Source organism: Chroicocephalus ridibundus, chromosome 6 (assembly GCF_963924245.1).
Source record: "Chroicocephalus ridibundus chromosome 6, bChrRid1.1, whole genome shotgun sequence".
Lineage (NCBI taxonomy): Eukaryota > Metazoa > Chordata > Aves > Charadriiformes > Laridae > Chroicocephalus > Chroicocephalus ridibundus.
This window is the reverse complement of record NC_086289.1, coordinates 39,126,839-39,147,100: the sequence shown is the minus strand read 5'-3', so window position 1 is coordinate 39,147,100 and position 20,262 is coordinate 39,126,839. Positions and strand designations below refer to the sequence as shown.

Below are 20,262 nucleotides of genomic sequence, written 5' to 3'. Positions count from 1 at the left end.
TACACTGAAACAGAACCACGTACAGGAATGTTCTTATTCAGATTTTTTTTTTAATAGGCAATTTGTTTTCAGAAAATAGTAACACAATGTCTGCTGATACAAGCACTTCTGAATAAACCTCATTTTTCATATCCCAACTCCATACCAACTGACCTAAACACAGCATTCCGAATCCGTATTGATGGACATTTCTTAAGCATTTGATACCATCTCTTGTTAAGTATTCTCCAGCAGGAAATGTATCTATTCTTCTCGGCAATATGCCAGGACAGCTCTAAGGACAGCAACAGGATCTACACCGTTATTGCACATAATGCTTATTTCTTATGTTGACATTCTGCTTGCATTAAAAGTGATGGAAAAAATCTTCCTGCTTAAGGGACTTCCTTTAAGCTGCCATTTATCCATCTTTCTGATACACCGAGAGAGGTCTGAGGTATACAAATAAAATATTTCCTTATTTATAAAATTAAGTATATTGAATATAAATTTTCTTTCTTTTTTAATTTTTATTTCCTCAAGGAAACAGAATTGGCAATATGGCTGTCATTTGGCATGAAAATGCTAAACTGGTCCAAGAGTATGTCCTGGGACAGATATTTCATCCAAAATTACCCTCAGACATTTACCAGGAGTCTTTTTACTGGTCAGATGTCAAAGACAAGACTTGCACTTAAACTAAACGAAGTCTGAAATTTCTCTGTTTGCTTCCAAATATAATGACTAGTTAAAAAGTCACGATTTTCTGAAGAGCAGGTATTAGACCCCAAGCATCAGAGAAGTTGACGTTTAAGAAAAAGCAAAAACCTTTCTAATGTACCTTTATTAAGCCTCCCTCCACTGTGCAGCTGTCACCTGTCCCTCCCAGGGATGTGACACCCTGTTTCACAGCTGTTCCTACGGGACCCCACACTGCTCAAGAGCCCTCCCTGCCCTGCCGCTGCAGGCAGGCTGCCTACACCCACCACGCACGCAAAAGCTCGAAGGGAAACACAGTCCTTCACTTAAGCCCCCAGAAAACAAACCAGATACACAGCTCTGGCAACAATAGAGAATTCAGTATTTGTGGAATGAATTGAAAAATAACCTAAGTTAGGGCAAATCAAATCCATTTGCAGCAAAATACCATCTTCTCCATTTTCCATTGGAAAATTTTGTATTCTATATTAATGAAATTTCTATAAGAAAAGGGCTAGAAAGACAAGATTCATCAACCTATCTAACAATAACAAAAAAACCCCAAACACAGAAGGCAACAGTGTATAAAACAGCTGCCATAAGGAATACAATTTCTCCAGACACTTCGCCAAGCAACCTAGCTCTTTCTGAGTTTATGGGGAGTAGTTGTAACCGGAGAGTCCCCTGTCCCCATGTCCGGCCCTCAAAGAGTAGCCTGCTCCCTCCACAGACATGGAGTTGCACACGGAACACAGAAGCTTCCCGCCGTACCCAGACACGATTGGAGAACACCTGATACTAACACCAATGAAGGGTTTACCGTTTTACCAATCCACAAGGTTCTTATGTCATGTCTGAAAGACTGTATAAAGCTATCAAAAAGAATAATTCATGCAGCAGTAAAGAGGTTGAACCTTTAAGGAGCAAGCAATCCTGAGGTTTTTTTCAGTATCAAACAACAGAGCGTAACACTGATTCTGCAAGTCTAAATGAGATGAATGACATTTTCTAAATGAGAGTGACTTCCCTGTTGTTCGGGGGAATTAATCTACCTACGTAAGCTTCAGATTACCTTCAGGTATATGTCAAACTGCAAACTCCAGCCTGACGTTTGGGATAAACACCAGCAAGCACTCCTGCTCAGACACATGCCTGTAGTGAATAGTCATGGAGACAGATTCCACGTCAATCAAAACCCTTCCTATAAACTGCAGCCAAACAGGCAGAAGAGATAATTATCTCAAGTCTTCATCCATGGAGCTTGAATCCTCTGGTTAGCTCACCCTATTTAAGCTCTCACTTGCATAGAAAAATTCTACGTGCATGTCTGTCCCAATAGTGCTCTCATCTCTTTTGGGGAACTTGATTAAAGTAATAAAAATGCATTTGCTGCCGAGATGGGTAATCAGCATTAGGGAATTTTAGCCCTGCTGCCACTCAGACAGATCCTATGGCAACACTTAGCACAATGCCAGGAGTTAAAAAGGCCGTACCGGGCCAGTCTGGAGGGCTAGGCCAGGTCTTTGCCTCTGATCATGTCAAAAGCACAAGCTAAGGGTGTGCAGTAAGAAAAAACACGTACGTCCTTGAATCTTTCTCCATGCCCAACCATTTCCAGATCACACAGTTGTCAAGCCACATTCAGTTCAGTTGCTCAGTAACTTGCAATGGATTGCTCCTCTAAAAACACATCAGCTCTTCCCTTCGGCCTGTGTGGACTTCCAACACCCACCACATCCCCTGGAAGCGTGTCCCACAGCTCAAACACCACTGGGGTGGAAAAACCACCTCTCCTGTTCGCATCAAGCCCTGGCTCCTGCAAACTTCAGCTAAGGTCACCTGCTTATTATACTCAAAGCAGTAGTGAACAACTGATCCCCATCTACCATCTTTACAACACCTTTTTTATTTCTTGATTTATAAATATTGACTGGACATTTTCATGAACTATCTGTTGCAAGTGCAAACTCTTGCTCCCAAATGGTAACAATCAGCTCAGAGATAAAGTCAGAATTATTATTCCCCTTGAAATTAGAATTGTTATTCCCCCACGCACATCTTTTGCCAATTACTTACATTGAATTTCGGTCGGCATTTTAACTGCAATCACTCTTGGAGGGGCTTCTGCAGATCTTCCTTGTCAGCTCACAACTTTAGCACCCCCTAAACAACTTACCAGCATCACTGAATTTTCTCATCTCCCCGGCAAGCCTATTTTCCAAGTCATTCATTAATACTCCAGTGGTGAACTCCTTCGTGAGGACTGATCCTAGACCCTTAATCTCAGTTTCCTACTTTCTAATCAATAATTTGTCCATACAAGGATTTCACTGCTGAAGTCCCAGCTGGCCTGATAAGCCACTTTAAACAAGAGGATCCACACAAACTTAGCAGCTCTAATTGGGACAAATACACTATACATGTGTGTCATTATGAGATATGGAAAAGCTGTTGTTACCATGCTGTACAACAGCAAAAAAAATTAGCGCCTTTTAGTCTCCAACAGTCTCCTGAAGCAAGATTTTTTTTTTACCTTAAATCAGAGAGGAAGAGGTGGTTATTGTTTTCTCATGAATTTTGCTATCTTCACAGAATGCTGTGATCACACCTAAGAGCCACCACATGCAGTTGAAAGCTTACAGGTATAATTAGTTTCACAGATTAAAAAAATTGGCACTCTGTAGGCTAAGGGCATGTTGTAGTTGAGTGATTTTTTTTAAAAGTAGTTATTTATTTATTAATAGTGAAAAACTTACTAACTGAATTAGAAAAAAATACCTCAAAGGACAACCTGTCTTGTCACGGAAAGACATTAATCTACACGTCCCAGCCTTTGAAGGTCCATAAGGTATCAAGAAGAAACCTTATCTCTAAGCTGGTTTGCACAACTCCAGTGAGACTTGTACAGTCATAATACCCAGACGTCCAGTACACATTTTCCAGGCAAAATTACTAACTAGGTCAAATGCCATCAGGTTGCCCTCTCCATCCACAAAGAAACATCAGAAAAATCAAATAACAATAAGCATCAGGATTATTTTAATAATATTTCCATATGTTCTATTTCTGATTATACTATGCCACAGTATCTATAAGGAAGAAACACACCCAATATCCTTTGGGAGATGTTATGCTATAACACATTCCTTGCAGTCATCTGAAAACTACTCTGGTTCGAATGCCAGACTTGAAGGAAGGCATAACATTTCAATGATTTTCAACCTGGGAGACGCAGATTTCTAGAATTAGTTGAACCATACATAAACAAACAACATCTCTAGATATTTTAACTCTATGCAAATATGCAACCCAAGTGCAAACAAATATACATATAGGTGTATACATACATATGTAAACCGAAAGTGTATGTGCTTTGATTACACCAACAGAACATGACAGCTAATTAACACCAAATCTCAGATCCTCTTCAAGTGAAAAAAATAGACTTGGGCTACACAGTTTATTGCACAGTGGTAATAACTGCCTACACGCTGTTGGCTTATGTCACTGCCCATTCCATCACAAACTCATTTCTTAATTACTTAATCTCTTGAGATGGCTTCAGGCCTGAATTTTAACTTTTATGTCCTGCATAATGAACACTGTCATTCAAAGGAAAACCAGGAAGTGTCTTCATCACAGACCAGGTCACAGTAAGCACAATTACCTCGTGTTAATACACAGCCAGTATCTTTCCCCAAAAGTTTTCTTAGGCTTCTGTTGGCAAAAATAGGTAAATAATCTTCCTTCTTAAAGCAAGAGTATTACTACAAGGTAAGAGAAGCAACAATTGTTCTTGATCATTTAGATATCATACAGGAGGCCAGAACTTCAGAGCTATCCGCATCTAATCTCTTTTCATGCAGTATGACATGCTAAATCCATTATTTAAACACCACAGCTGCTTAAATAAAAGCAGGATTTTTAATATTCCCTCCTGTAACTGATTATTTTACATATGCAAAGCACCACATTGTCAAACCAACTCATCCACATGTGTGTGGATCCTACTCTCCTGCGCGACTCAAGAAGAACCTGCAGACTCAAAACTAAAAATGGGAAGACTGAGCTATTGCAATTCACTCCAAATTTGACCATTTCAGACTGGGTAATAGTTGATAATTTTCAGCTGAAAGAGAAGACAATCCATGAAATATCTGAAAGACGAAATCTCTTATCAGTTTTTGTAACACCACTTTATCCGGTTATACTGGACTCCTCTTCCTCATCATACAGCAAGTTTCCTTAAAAGGAAAGATAAAACAGCTTATTCTGCATAGACAAGAGAAAAATGATCAAAACCCATTCCCCTTCCCTAAACTGAGTTCACTAAATGTTCTCTTTCTAAATGAAGCCCATCAGAAACAGCATTTTGCTGATCCTCTGACTTTGAGGTGGGTGGCACTGGCCACCTGCTCCTTCGCCACCCCCCCTTTTTTCTGAAGCATGTTTTTATTATGTTCTTATACTGTTCAAGGGAGCCCTAAATGGAGTCCACTAAATAAATTTGCTTGAGAAATTTATACAAGATTTGAAAGTTTAATGCAACTGCCAAAAGATTTCTGAGTGCTGGGAGAATTAATCTTACTACTCATTGAATTTATTGATTCAAATCAAGCTTCTGGACGTCAGCATAGGTGCCACTGCTAAGAAATAAGAAGTTTCCAGGAAATCTGTATGTAAATCTAAAGTGACTGCCAGCTTGGGGGGTGGGGGTTCTTGGGGGGATGGAAGAAGTGTGCCATCTATATGCCAGGAAATGCAGTAACTAATAGACAATCATCCACTACTTGGGATGCTTTCTCTAATACAGCTTTTTATAACCAACCGAAGATGAAACTACATCATTCCTCGAGCCTGTAAAAGGGCCAGTACTCACAAGAGATTTTTCTCTTTAAATTCTTGTCAAATTAAATTAAGGATGAAAGAAGTAGTAAGGAGCTTCCATATCCAAAGGTTGGATTTTTTTTTCTTTTTTTTTTTTTAATTAGAAATTGAAACTGGTTGAAAGTAGAAGTTGAACTGCCTTCTCCAGCCATGAGATCATTCTATGCTAAATAAGGAGGAAGAGCCTAATTTTGCTGCTACTTCTGCCCTCAAATATAAGGGATGGCTTTTATTTTGAGGATGGAAGAAAAACAGTGACTCTGAGTTGGAGAATTCATTTACTACATTTGGTAGAGCAGACCTGAGATTAAAAAAGCATCTCAGAAAGGATGAAAAATAATGCAAGTAATTTTATGCCAAATAACCATGAAGTATCCACTTTACAATGAGGACCACTCCCCAGCTGAATCAGAATCTGGTTCAGCTCTGCAGAGAGCTACTTCCTGGGACACAAATTGTATGGAAGAGTTATGTGAGGACAAAACCAGAACACTGAGCATACAGGTGGGGTCTGTTCTGCACTAAACAAGTTGCTATATATAAATGAAGGAACAGGAAATTTTTGCCCCCATAGTTTACAACTATAGTCAGGAAGAGAGTGAGAGAAGAAAACGGACAGCGAGAGAGCAAGCTCTCGCACCACCCATGACCCCAACAGTGGTATAAAAATCAAACAGAAGCCATGGGTCATCAAAGACGCTGCATTAAAGAAGAGTTTCCCTGTTTCTGCCATCGCTACAATTGCAGCCTATATTAGCTACGTCACACTAGAAACGCCCTAGAATGGGAACAAAGATTTCCCACCAACTGAACGGAGGCTTAATGCTGCCACAAAAGATTATAATTTGAAAATGTTGTTGAACTGCAATATAAATGTGAACGTAAGGAACAGGGATTCCACGTGACAGACTTAAGGTATTTATCAGAAGAGTGAAAATATAATTATTCTGTTTCCTGTAACTCATACTACAAACCTCCCCTGTGACGGAAGTGCTCACCACAGGTAACAGTAATGCAACCCAACAATCCATCCACAAACCCCTTTGCTTTTCTCTAATGATCATAACCCAGGAACCGATAACCTTTACTTTTTCACCCTGCAAAGATCCAGCGTTAACACTTGTGAATTGGTTCTTGGAAACAGAGCTGAGCGAATCCTGAGCACCCTTGGCTTTCTGCAACACACACAGGCGGCTGTCACTACTTCTTGCTTGCAGTGCTGCAACCTGATCCGAAAGTAACGGCCCAAGAGACCGCAGCCAGCACAGCACAACCCCGCTTCTGCCACTTTGCATTTCCATAGAAATAAAAAGCAGCAAGTTTCCTAGACTCTAGACATTCCTCTCTCAAATTGTCCAAAAATTAAATATAAGAGCAGGTTCACCATATACACACGCTTTGGAGGTTTTTTACTCTATTCTTAAGCAATAGTTGAAAACAGCGTAACCTTTAAATACAGAAAGATTCAGCTCAAGGCAGACTGAAAACAAAAGTAGTTGAAGTGACTTAAAATTACAGAAATTCTCTCGCATAGATGTTTAGGAAGTTGCGGTGACAAAACAAAAGGGGTTTTGTTTGTTAGATTTTTAGGGGTTTTTGTTTGTCAAGCTGTATCAAGGAGGAGAAGGTAATGTAAGAGCAAGAGATTAAAAAAAATTATTAAAGAAATTTAGAACAAAAACAGGACTGCCACCCTTAGGACATCTACATAGTTATGACAGAAAGGAACTGAAAAAAATCTGTAACTTATGCAGAAAGTTACAGCTGGTAAGACAGTATTTCTGGAATTTATCTCTTTGCTCGGACCAAGCTACAAACCAATAAAATAGTCGCGATAAAATAGTCACTTGTTGGCCATGATGCTTACAAGTACGAATTCTGGGCAGTTGAGTCCCAGCCCCTAAAGCACGTTTGTGATGACTCCAGAATTTGACTGTCTGAATAGATGTGCTATTTATTAGCTACACATAGAGACAGGAGAGTACGATCCATTCAATAATGAACCGAGCAACTCATGAGAAATACTTCTCATAAAAATTCCATAATTTTTTTAAATTTTAATTCAAACTTAAGATTAGTCTCCAATCCAGTGAACAGTTGGGAAATTTGATTTTACTTTAAGAAGCAAATATATAGAAAAAAAGCTCATGAGAATGGCCTTCTCTCTGTAAAAGAATACAGAAGTTTCTGGAATTGGTTGGAATGGTCCATATTTTAGGGTGGGTTGATAGTTACTGCTTAAGAGAATAAATATTTTTAAACTTTCCTATTCCTGAATGTTTTGCTTTAAATTTAAACTTATAAGAGAAAAAACCCACACTGTAATGCTAAATAGAAAATCCTCAAGTAACTTGTCGTAATTCTCTGAGGTTTGTAACTTTGCCCAACAAATATATCCTTGATATAGTTTAATCTTAGTCTTTACAAAATCAAGTTAAATGTAAAATATTAATGAAGATCAGCCTGTTCTCTTTGAATTTTCCGTTTCTTGCGTCATCACTTGACTTTGCAAATTAATGTAATTGAGACATGCTGCTAAACCAGTGACATAAAAAGCAGTCTAAAATTTTCTTACTACATCGATTCTAACCTTGCTTCCTCCACAAAAATAATGAAATTTGCTGCCTAAATAATACCTAGCACATTAACAAGTTGATGCTGTTGTCTCATAGGTTATATTTCATATACAAGCTCTCACTAGTTCATGATGCTGAGAAGGTGTTGCTGCTCTACTCCTGCCACAAATCAGTCACAGTTGAACTACCCTTTGCAACTGAAAGCACAAGTACAATCATAACAACATCCACGGTATTTTGCTTGTCTATAAGCTAAACCGAATTTGTTCCTGGGACAAATCTTAGCAGGAGGAATATCAACTAAGAGTGTGCTAAAAGATGATAAAAATCATTGAATGGTTTGGGCTGGAAGGGACCTTAAAGATCACCCAGTGACACCCCCCTGCCCTGGGCAGGGACACCTCCCACCAGACCAGGCTGCTCCAAGCCCCGTCCAACCTGGCCTTGAACACCTCCAGGGATGGGGCAGCCACAGCTTCTCTGGGCAGCCTGGGCCAGGGGCTCACCACCCTCACAGCAAACAATTTCTTCCTCATATCTACTCTAAATCTACCTAAGATTAATTATAATTAAAAAAAAATAAATATCTTTGTGATGTCATTTGTATGTATTTTCATATCCCACAGAGAATCAATAGCATGAAAGATAATTAATCAGGTTGACAAGGGAAATACATGTGACTATAGTAATCTTATGCACTGAAGTTAATTACATCAAGTTTTAGATGATACCACAAACAAAGCTCAGGTTGTACTACTGAGATTATCACAAACTGTAAATGTTTTATAACATTTAATAACACACGTTCCCTACAGAGCAGCGTTAGCAGCTTTTCAGGCAACACCCAATACGCAAAGACTTAAATGCCACACATAGAAAATTCCTTAACGTGAAAGACCTACCTTTTGTCAGTGGTTGCAGAAAAAGGTTATTTTACCAGTGAAATGCAGAATTAGGCCAATATTTCAGAATGGTGCCATTCCTAACACTTTGTTTCTACCTGGTGTGCTTCTCTGTGCTTTTCCATCTCCCCTTCAACACGCTGTACCTTCCACCATCAGATACCTCACAGTGAAAACATAACAAGAGGAACGCTGTTTCTCGTGCACATAAGACAATTCACAACTGAATTCCTAATGGTTTCTCTATCCTTACTGCAGCCTTCCTTCTCACCACTATTTGCCAGCTATAATTTTATACACCACAATTGAAACCACATCAATGATGCTTTCTATCAGCTTCAAACAGATAAGAAAAAGCTAGAAGGGAACACCACTTTCTTCTCATTCGACATCCCCTGCAAACCATAGTTATGTATGTCTTAGCTAGTCCCACAGTGGTATTTGTTGATTTCTATAAACTTTGTTTTAAAAGCACTGAGTAACAGGATAACTGATCTCATCTTCAAGCTATTTTTCCAATACTTTATTCTAACTCTCTTTATTATTCTGTATTTGTCTGATTTCAGCCTCCTACCAAGGATCTCGTCAAGCTCCTTTCTGTCATTCCAGTCTGCCTCCAGTTTTCAAGCATTTTATTCAGTCTCCGCACCTCTCCAGTTCTCTTCACTACGTTGTCAGGTAGAGTCATCTTGCAAGTTTTTGTTTCAAGGACATTCAATCACCAGAACTGCCCTAAACCCAAATTTTAAGTAAAGTGACAAAGCTAAAGCACATTAACACGTGCCCTTCTTCAGATAACTTTCATAAAGGTAAGTATTAAAGACAAATTACCAATTTTATTTTTTAGAAAAAAGTGTCTTCCCTGAATCCAACAAATAAATCAAAAATGAAATAAAAAACCCACAGAAAATCTCACCTTTCAATCCTGGATGAACATGGCTTCCAATAAACACTCCAACTGAATGTACTTTATCCCTTCTGCTTCTCTGAGCAATATTATTCTTCTGCAACTTCCTGACTTCTGGCTCACTAGCTGGACCTTATCCTACGTCTGTGCAGAAGAACCCAATGCATTATCGACAGAGCAGCTCATTTTCTTTTACTCCTTCTCCACAGTATTCAGCATGTTGCTTGTGGTGCTGAAGCCACCAGTAGGAAGCCCACGCATCAGCTCTGTGAAAGAGAAAGTCAGAGTAAGCCAGGACACATGGACACAGCACAGGATGGTCCAGCTTCACAGATCTCCATCACGCTGCCAGGGCGAGAATAGAAGATCAAAAGCTGGAATGATCAAGCAGAGCAGTCTGAAGAAATAAGATAACCCATGAATTCAGGTCATTACTGAAAAAACTGTTTCAAAAGCATGAAAACCTTCAGGAAGGAGAAGAAAATTCAGTAGAGAAAGCAAGATGTGGTACCAATAAGCAATTGTGCAGGGTAAGCTGGGCACCGAGCAGATGCTCAGTGCAGAACCTGTTAGCCTGAATGATTCCAAGGGAGGTGCTTTGTAAAACGATCGTTACTCTAAAGATCAAATAAAGGACTTTGCCCCTCAATTCTCCCCCAACCAAACCTCCTCCTCTCTCTTTCTAGACGTTTTAGACTCACAGTTAAGCTGTTAGGAAAATCCTTCCAATTTCTCTAGAAAAAGAGTTCTGCTCAGTGTGCTGTATTTCAGATGTGAAAACCACCCCAAAACTCTTACTACTTTTCATTAATTACAGCTTAAAACCCCGTGTTTCTTCCGTAAACCCCAACTGATATTACACAGATGTCCAACAGCATATATCAGAACACAGAAAACACAACAGGAACATTTCTTGTATATCCTCATCAGAACAAAAGTGCCCTTTAAATAAAGATCATTTTATGGAGACATTTCAAAAATACTAAAGAAAATAGAAAGTGCAAGACTTGTTCTGTTTAAATGTATTATTCTTTTTTAATGAAATGGGTAACAAACATGAAAATTTTAAGTTAAAATTTCTTAGAAATATCTGAAAAATATGCATCTTGAAACGGTAATAGTTTTATCCAGGAAAAATTAAGCGAAACACCCAATTAACGCACAGCTGATGATTTCCACTGAGCCTCAGCGCTTCAACCACATACCACAGGCAACTGGCACAGTGGTGCCCATCTGCAGTCTCAGCAGCCACAAACAGGTAAGTTGTGGCCACACTTCAAAACCACCAGAAGTGATTACAGCAAAGTTGAGGACGAAATAGCATATACACAGCATGTCAAGCGAAGCTAATCACACCTACACGTTACGTGGGCTGCGCATGAAGAACACGTACAGAGAATGCTGAACCAGGAGTTACCACAACTTGCAATTTCTTTTATAAAACACCATCACCAGAGCGCTATTTCTTTCCATATGAGGACACCACTTCGTGAGGCAGAGCTCAGACCGCGAGCGGCAGCCCCTTCCCAGGACACTCCAGCATTGGGCTTTGCCCGCCCGGGGAGCGGCAGTGGGACAGACGCCTCCAGCTGAGCGCCGCTGCACAAACAAATGCAGAAGCGGAAGATGAAAGAAAAACACCTCATTGGCCCAGTTCAATCATTTTTTCTTAACGAAAAAAAAAAATTATTTGCAACACTCCTTTCATAGATAAATAAGAAAAAGTCTTGGTCTAAATGAAGAGAGAAAGAACTGTGCAATGCTATGTCTGAAAACTTTAGGAACACAACCTATAATGAGTTTTGCTGGTCGGGAAGACGGGTAGAACAGGAGAGCTCCTTTAACCACACAGGAAATCCCATCTGAAACAGGCATTCAGCTTCCAAATTACTTCACATCCACAAATATGCTAAAACTGCCATAAACCTTCAGCAGACACTCCGGAGTTAGGTCTTTAATTCTCTGTCACAGGGAAGGGTTAATGCACTTGTTTAAGGAGCTGGTGTTCACAAATAATACTTGCCTCTGTTCAATGCAAAGAAAATTGGAGCCACTTGAGTAACACACAATATCCCTCAACCACTGTTTACATGTTTAACATTTTAATAATCATCAAGTTCAACAACAGTTCACAAGAAAACTGATCCTGCTCCTAAACATATCCAGCAGTATGTAGTATAACTTTTCTAAAGCTTCATAAACAAAAGTACACACCAAAAGATATAGTAAAACGACATTTAAGAAGTGAAGTTCCCCAGTCAAGATGTTGGAAACAACAGATTTATAGTTCCTGGTGCAATCTTAATTCACCTCTCATGTACATATTTATCATGAAACCACCTGGAATCACCTCCCTTTCCTCCAGAAGGCTCCTGCCTTAGGTTTAATACCAAAGGGGGAAGAATAAAAATAATGGTACATCCAAAACTTCTGAGTGTTTGAATTCCTAACTTAAAAATACTATTTGATGACAGCTTTTGTAAAAAACCTGCACGTACATATACAGGCATGTATCACCTCTGTATCAGATGTTTTACACTTCCAAGAGAGTCTCTCCCCAAAAAAGGCTGACTCTCCAAGGCTCACTTTCCATCAAAAATATTCACCAATATCCTCCTCTGGATATCAGTGCTCTGAAAAAGAAAAACCACCACAAACTGCACAGAACCGTTTCTCCAGACAAGTGACATTTAGCCCACTGTTCCTTCACATCTCTGGCAACCTTTCAAACCTCAACTGTGCTAACATTAATAAAAAATTTTAAGGTGAGTAAGAACTCCTAGAAATATGTCAAGGACTGGGGGAGAAATGCGGTATTAGAGAGGAAAATCCATCAACAAAAATTAAAAACAAGACCAAGTCAATTATGATTCTCAAATTGCAGGACTACCAAATTGCCTTATTAAAATTGGCTGGTAAGAAGAAAAAGCAAACAAAAAGAAAAGAATTAGGAGAAGTGGAGACCTTCCCAGTATTTCTCCTGACACAAAGTATCGAAGTAGCTGAAAGTCTCCTTTAATTCAACAAACATATGTTTCTTTAATTCAACAAACAAACTTGTCTTCTGTTTTCCAGAAAAGTATGTGTGTATGCACGTGTGTGTGAGGGAGGAATGAGAGGCTGCAACACAAAGGCATTTGTTCAAAAAGTTTCTTTTATGCCCTATTCTCACCCACCAGACTTCCCATTCTGATTCTTCTTTTCTTCTCTACCTGTAGGCTCAGAGGTTTTGTTTCAGGCAGGAATTCGTCAGGCAAGGCCTCAAATACTCACCCTAGAGCAAGACATTTTAGGAATCTGGGCAGGAGAGAAAAGAGCAAGACCAGCCTACAAAGTCCAAAGGTTCAAAAGTTTTCAGAAGAGCAAATGCTAAAGGATCACATCAGCAAAGAAAAGAATGACACTAGAAGTTCAGTCTCTTACAAACAAGAGGGGCGACATAATTGTAGTAAAATCACAATTACAAAAAGGCTGGGAATCTGCTTCTCGGTTGACAGTTGCAACAGTTACTTGCCATGCCTGACAAGTATTTACTACCTCATTTTAATAATTTTTACTAGCGGTAACTCATTAGTTCATTTCTTTAATGCAGTATCTGGTTCTGTAATACAACAGTAGTCTACAAGAAATGGAAAGCCTAAAAACATCCGGGTATCCTGAAATCCTAGCAAAGCAAAGCTCAGACTGAATCTATAACCACCAGCACTACAGACGCCAGGGATGTGAGGACGCTCAACTCCTGTCTCTTTGGGGGAAACACGGAGAATTTCTCAGTCTTGCAGAAACTTTTAGATCTACTGCTCAACTTCCCAGAGACCTAAACAGAGTCCCATGTAAACAACTACATCTATAGGTTGTGATCTTAAGAAAAACACGAAATACTGCTATACAACTAAGATGCAAATTGCAGTCTGCCAGATCCTTTCATGTTTTCATCAAATACATGTCCAAGATATAAAGGGCTTCAGTTAATTAAATAAGGATTGCTGAAATCATGTGAAATGTCGGAAAACCAAAAGGCAGGGTCATTATTTCTGGAAGAGAGAATAAAATATTAACAAAAATCACCTCATAATGCTCAAGAGGAAACAAAAATAAAAACCATGTCTGTGTTTAACTTAAGCACTATAAACTTTGCAGACTGGGGTTCCCAAAACATAAATTAAGTGATGCTAATGAATGGGAAATACATGTGTTCAGGTATAGTTGGACCCCAGCAAATATAGTATGGAATCTTTCACTACATGCATTAATTAACATTCCATATATTAATTAGAATAATTTTTAACTAGCGCTTAACTTGCAGAACTACTACATACATTAAAAAAAACCCCACAAATGAAAACTCTAAAATTTAAGGACAGGAATTGCCAAGGTTCGTCAAAGAGTATGTTTCCTAACAACTGGCAAAAGGTATACAGAAAAAAAAAAAGGTAGTCCAAACAGCAGAAGTTATTTTTCCAACATGAAGTTAACTGTTCTAATGAGGACATTTCCTATGGGAAGACATACTATAATTTAAGCAATTTTAACGTAACAGGTTCAGGAATATAAATTACAAGGAACAACCCTATACTGGAAGAGACAAATCATCTCATTAAAGCCTGGTGACACTCCTGGATTCAGTTATAGCGGAAGTGCACACTTCAGTACTTCAGTAACCTTTAGCTGATTTATTTTCTCAGGCATTACCAACTGTAAAAAGGTTTGAAAGTTTCATAATGCCAACGCGTGAACCTCATTTGGCGAGAAATCCAGGGTTACTTTCAAATCAGGAAAACAAAACTTTATGGAATGATTTACCGAGACCAGAACAAACAATTGTTGTCCTGCTCAGATACCTAATGTTACTATGAAACATAAACAAAGCCCGTAACTTTAAAGTGGACCCATCCAGACCATTCTCTTGTAGTCAGCTGCCCAAATGTGCCTGAAAGGTACTTTAACACATGCAAAAAAGCCAAACTTGGTGAGAAAAACTAAGCTAATTAACTTCTCAAAAAGAGAAAGATCAAAGTAAACAGGGAAGGAGGAGGAAGTGTAAATAAAGTACGTGCACAAGTGTCTGCTCAGTCACTGCATCCTCCCAGGCAGATCCTTGTTTCCATGCAGTTTCGCAGCCTGTGGGCAGTGAACTCTGCCCACTGGTCTCTAGCCCTCGGGAAACTCTCCCACCTCCTCTCTCTGTTTGCAGGCAGACGGCTTCACTGAGTGAAAAGAAGGAGACCTGAGGCCCCTCCTGATTCCGAGAAGCGTTCCCTATTTCCAGCTGAGTCAGCTCACTCCTAGGAAGCACTGCTCAGGGTAGCACCATTTGGGAAAGGTACAACAGCTGGCGACTGAACAGATTTGCACCGGGAGTTCTGAAGAGGTCTTCAGTTTGTGCTCGAACACAATGGCCTGAAGCGTGAATTCCTGAACAAACCTCACCCGAGGCTTGAAAGTGCAACCTGGCTCCCCCTGACATGATACTACCATTGGCAACGCAGGTTTGAAGATGGAACGAGGCACGGGATCAAAAGAAGAACCTGTGTGACAGTCGCCAAAGCCAAAAAAGAAGTAGTAGCTACACAAAAAGAATAATCATTTTCAAGGAACAGAGTTTTCTGACTCAATTCTTCTATCTCCTATTTGTTCTCCTCTTGCAGGGTATGTTCTGGCAAGAAATCTTCCTCCAAGAACGCTGCCTGCATCTCATTACTAATACATCTGCTTCACGCCAAGTCTTTTTTCATCGTAGTGTAAAATTCTTCATTAACAGAAAAATACCAAATGATCTATTTTTCTTTAGAGGTGAGCCAAATCTGCATACTTGATTTCTTAATTAACATTATCCATTTATACCACCTACAGATTCCAGTGTCTCCTCGCCATAACATAAGCTTCTTCATCAATACTGCAACACACACTTAGCTCCCCAAAGAATATAAAAAGGGAATGTATCTATTTGATTCATGTTTGACTTACACTACCATTCAGTGCAACTATAGCAATGGATTTATTTTTAATTTTGTTGTTGTTGTTGGTTTTTTTACAACTCACCAACAGTAGCTGTATTTTCAGTCAATATAGCTAAAATAGTTAGCTAGGACCAGCATATTTCTAAATAATCTAGTTAGTAATTGCCAACATGGAGATGATGTTGAACTGGGAGCTGCAGAAAGGGAGCAGCTCATGCAGTAAACAGCAGCCAGCAGCAGCTGAGACTAGGCAGATCCATTATTTTATTTCTTCTGTTTTAACCCCAAGACTAAAGCCGAGCTTTGTAACTACAGCTACCGTCTACTCCTTGAGCAGAACACTGTTCACAGCCCTGTTACACATAGGAACACTTCTCCTAACTTCCACACTTCCAAAAATAAATCTCACTGGCAAAATTATCATCAGGAAATTTCTGAAATTCCACAAAGCACATTATACATTATGAAATTACTTATGAGAGGTAACGGTTTGAATTCTGGCCCTAGCAGAGATTAGGAAACCAGGCCTATACTAGAGTAAGCTTTTGAAGGTCTCTGTTGAAAATTACTGTTTTCTTAATTGCACAACCAAAAGAGATCCTCAGATGAAACACCAGTACTAAAAAAGCAAACTGGAAAGAAAAAGAAAACACCACAGTGGCTACCAGCAAGACACTGAGAAAGCTCTCCACAATCAGCCTGACCAGTCGGCTTGAAATAAGGGATGCACGTAATAGTAGGCCGACGCTTCATCCTACCTCTTACTGCCAATCTCCTCCTGTGCCACCAAGACACATATAAAGATATGCCGTATGGAAATACATAATCCATAGCAGTATTAAAAACATACTGTGTTTCTATGTTGCCTTGAGGCAGATGTTAAATCAGACCCCAATAATCCCATAAATTGATGTATTTAAAAGTCTTAAAGTGACAAAGAAAGCTTTCTACTGCCCCCTTTTTTCAGGATCCACGGTCCTGTTGCTGTTTCTCTGTGTATGATGAGACACATTAGAAAAAAAGTGAAATGCCTCATGTCTGCTTAAAGTGATCTGTCACAAGCACGTCCTTCAGATAGAGCAGATAATGCCACTATCATTTATTCCATAAATTTATGAAAGTCTTCATGGCCTTTGGTTTTGCTCAAGACTAGTAGGAAATAACAAACTAAAAATAACCAACTCCGGTCAACCTATTAACTTACGTAGGACAGGGGTACATGACTTTCAGGCATAGCTGGTTTTCAACACATTCTACATCTGAATATCTACTCATGTTTTAATCTAAGTCCATTGTACATCATTTGTTTCACGTTTTCAGACATTTCTGTGAAGAACATTGAAATGCCTTACAGGACAAGCTTTGAGACACTGATGAGGTAAGTCGAGTCATGTACCCATTTTACAGACAAACTCACATCAAGAGCTGTGAAGCCCCACACACTTCCCAAGTGGCATAACCAGCTCTCTGGCTTCTCCTCCAGCCACTCAACGCAACTGCCTTTGAGAACCGTACATTACACGTCTCACAGATTTTCTGCTTCACAAATAGCAATAAATTACAGTGTTTCAAAAAGGCAAACACAAAGACACAGGTCGGCTTATATACCTAAATATATATATGCTTGTTTTGTCATGCTACCTGACCATCTGAAAAACATCAAAACAAGTAAAAATTAAGTTTTCAAGACCAGCATGAAACGCACCACAAGTATATTCGGTATTTTCTCTGGTTTCCTTGTTAAACACATTGCCTGACAGATTTTGTGTTCCACATATAACACAAAATACCAAAGTTATGTCAGTTAAAGTTTCTATGGAAATCTAGAAGTTGGACTCCACCATTTTTACTGTATTCTACTTGAATTTAAACTTTGGCATTGGTAATAAGATTAAGAAGTATCTTCCCATAGTTATTCCAAGGAAGAATGCGTACTAGGTGATCTCCCATTTCTCAGCTGAGTCAGCAATGGCTGGCAAACAGAGCAGAAGCTCCGCAGATGCCAAGCAGGGAAAACTGAGGATGTTACACCTCTTTACAAGGCTGTTGTCTTTAATCTGACAGTTCTTCGACTTCCACACATTTTATACAGAGTAACACCACAGGTGGAAGCTGTTTAAAGAAGCAAACCTTCCTATTAGTCCAAGCACCTGGTTTATCATATGCATTTTTGACAATACTTGGGCTTAGTCAGATAATGAACGCTTCATACAGTCAACTGGGTGCAAAGAAACAGACAGTTTACCTCTGATATGATATTTAACTTGGATTTTACATTTCTGACAGCAATAATCAAAATAAGATTATTGAAATCACCCTTAATCATGGGTAGAAACCGACAGTTTCTCAGTACTTCTGACCATACCAGCAATTAATATACCCTATGCTGAGTTGATTCACCAGGTCGAGAGACTCTAAAAATATACCAGTGCTAAGAACGATGATTTATCCGTCTGCTGCACAGACAGCTTTTCTGCTCACTGTCTTCAGGGAATCCTCTGGCCGGTGCTTCCACATTTCAGATTCAAAAAGAGATTTCAAATAATTTTCTGGCATTTCTCCAGCATTAACTATGACTAAATCAATTCAGCAGAGAAATGCCAGACTTCATATAGCTTCTGAGTGGGTGGGATTGACAGTACTTTGTTAATAACCCTCCCTCTCCCTGCTTTTATTACAAATAATTTTTATACATATTTTCCTAAGAAAATTTGATTTTGTCAACATATCCAGTGGGCTTACAATACAGCTATTGTTGCTGGAAATGTCAGTACTTCAAAGGTGATCCTTGATGTAGCTCTCAGAGGATACTGAGAAATAGCCAAGTAAATTTATTCTTTGTATCTAAATGTCAGTTTTCGTATAAAAAAATTAAATATCATGAGTGGAAGAGGTATGTGCACCGTATATCTAATGTGACAACTTGGACAAGAAACAAAATTAAATCTCTTTCATATGAGACTACTGTACATAACAGTGGAGGATGTCAAAGGCCCCTCTATAAATGGAAATGTATATTACAGATAAGAATATTTTTACAAGACCCTTTTATTGTAATCATAAAACCTAAAAACATGATGAAATCAAGACATATTAGAGTTTAAAAATAGAATAAACCAGAAGCTATTATGTCCCTAGCATACTGGGTATTTTAAAGGAAGACATAATCACTAAATAAAAAGTTATCTTACATCAATACTATAAGAACTGTATTCTTAGGAGACAGCAACTCTCCATCTGAGTCCCTCCACAAAAGTCAACAATGGCTCCATTTATGGAAATGAAAAAATACTGGAGAAAAGATAAGAGTCTTTGCATGGATAAATGATTGGTTACAAAGATAGGAAACAGAAGGTAGGATTAAATGGTCAAAAGTTTTCACAGGGGAATCAGCTCACCAGGGGCGTCTTGCAGACAGCCGAATGAGGACCTGTGCTGTTCAACATATTTCTAATTAATCTATGAAAAGAGTTACTACGAAGGTGACATTCTGTGGGTGATACCAAGGTATTTAAGACTGCAAAGATGAGGACCACCTGTGAAGATCTGCAGATGGACCTTCCATGTTTCAGTGACCGAGCAATCAAAATGATAGATGGAATGCAACAGGAATAAATGTAGAGTGATGTACCCGGGGAAAAACATCCTGGCTTTACACACAAAATGATGGACACTGTGCTGAATATTAACATGCAGGAATGATAATGTGGGGCTGCAACTTAGTTCTACAACAATATTGGCTCCGATTCCTTGACAGTCAAATGAAAACTGAAATAATTAGAGAAAGAATAGAAAACAACAGGAAAAAAAGTGTTTCTGTATAGAACACACAGTGCATACTTCTTGTGCCTAATTCTGATTCCCACACCTCAAAAAGGGTATAATAGACTTACAAAGGGTTCAAGGAAGGGCACAAAGGCCGAGGCCTTTCAGTCAGGAAAGAGATGACTCAGAAGAGGGACAACAGAGGTCTAGCAAACCCAGAGTGAGATGGAAAGGGTGAAAGCCTAACCTGCTGCTCACTGTCTCGCTCAGGATCGGAGCTAGAGGGGCATCCGACAACCGTTCAAAGCAAACAAGAGGCAGTGGGTTTTCTTCAAGAAACTTTGCTTCAAGATCCTGTGGATATCAAAAAGTTTACAAGGGTCTAAGAAGAGACTTAAAAAGTACATGGGAGAAAGACCTTGGACTGTACCTCTGGTTCCCTGACTGCCTGAGCGCATGTAGGCTGCAAGAGTTTTCTGAGAAGTTTTATTACACACTTGCTCTAAACTCATACTGCAATACAGGTATCTGTTTTTCAACTGAAGAACCATAAAAATGATGGAAAGGCACAAAAAATTCAAGTGGCA

General features: G+C 39.1%; 1 protein-coding gene across 20 annotated transcripts in view; it reads right to left on the bottom strand.

Moving 5' to 3' along the window:
• The window catches only part of PCDH15 (protocadherin related 15), an 811,115-nt gene that overhangs the window by 668,357 nt on the left and 122,496 nt on the right, over positions 1 to 20,262 (bottom strand). For all 20 annotated transcript variants that reach the window (XM_063340181.1, XM_063340176.1, XM_063340196.1 and 17 more), the window contains exon 2: positions 9,960 to 10,216. The gene's annotated coding sequence lies outside the window, so the exon portion shown is untranslated. The remainder of the gene's footprint in view (positions 1 to 9,959; positions 10,217 to 20,262) is intronic.